This window comes from Penaeus monodon, chromosome 19 (genome assembly GCF_015228065.2).
Source record: "Penaeus monodon isolate SGIC_2016 chromosome 19, NSTDA_Pmon_1, whole genome shotgun sequence".
NCBI classification, from domain to species: Eukaryota; Metazoa; Arthropoda; class Malacostraca; order Decapoda; family Penaeidae; genus Penaeus; species Penaeus monodon.
In genome coordinates this window covers 4,832,595-4,833,864 of record NC_051404.1, presented here as the reverse complement: position 1 = coordinate 4,833,864, position 1,270 = coordinate 4,832,595, and positions in this window count along the sequence as shown.

The window sequence follows — 1,270 nt, the reverse complement described above, 5'->3', positions numbered from 1 at the left end:
ATGTATCACAATAGCTGTAGACTGTTATTCAATAACACTAAACTAGAAAGAGCACAGAAGAGGAGGAAGATTACCCCAAGCACATCAGGTGGTGCAGGTGAGTCCTGTGGTAAGAGACAGAGGACCTCAGACCCTCCTAAAGTACAGTGCTTCATATGTGAAGAAGAAGATCAAATATCGAATTTAAGACGAGCGATGACGATGCAGCTAAATGAAAGACTGAACCAATGTGCCAAGACACTAAACCATGGAAAGCTCCTTGCAAAGTTAAGTGCCGGTGACGTCGTTGCTCAAGAGCTGAAGTATCACCCACGATGCTTGGTGGAGTTATACAATTTGGAGAGAGCATACCTCAATGCAATCAAGCAAGAGGAGAAAGGCAACAGGCGAGGAAACAAATCATATCCTGTAGCATTCTCAGAACTTGTCATCTACATAATGGATAGCAAAGTGACCAATACAGAAGCAACACCAGTTATATTTAGGCTGGCTGATCTAGCTGCACTATACAAGAGCCGATTAGAGCAATTGGGTGTGGACTCACCAGATGTCAACTCGACCAGGTTAAAGGAGCAACTAGGAAGAATTCCTGATCTTGAAGCTCACAAGAAAGGGCGTGATGTCCTTTTAGCATTCAAAGAAGACGTAAGCACAGTTCTCTCAGATGCTAGCAAATATAGTGAAGCCATTCACCTGGCTAAAGCAGCAAATATCATCCGTCAAGAAATGCTTGACCACAAGACTAAATTCAGCAAAGAGTTCACTGACCAGTCTGTGGACGCTGTTCCTAAATCTCTACTACAATTTGTGTGTAGCATTGAACATGGTGTAGACATCAGATCACATCTGACACATGGAGTAGTAAAATCAGATTTAGTTGTATTGCACAACTTCTGCAATACAACTGCTACTCGAAGTATAAGGAGGGATCGAAAGCACATAGACATTCAAAAGACCGAGAAACACCATTTTCTGTATATGTCGGGATGAAAGTGTTTGCTAAGACAAGGAAAAGGGAGCTGATTGACAAGCTTCACGAGAATGGAATCAGCATATCCTATGACAGAGTGTTGGAAATATCAGGCTAGTTAGGGGAAACTGTTGCAAATCAATACGTGGAAGATGACGTTGTGTGTCCACCAGTTTTGAGAAAAGGACTGTTCACCACATCTGCTGTTGACAACATAGACCATAATCCAACCTCCACCACGGCAAGTACATCATTCCATGGTACAAGTATTTCAATGTTCCAGCACCCAAGCGCAGATAA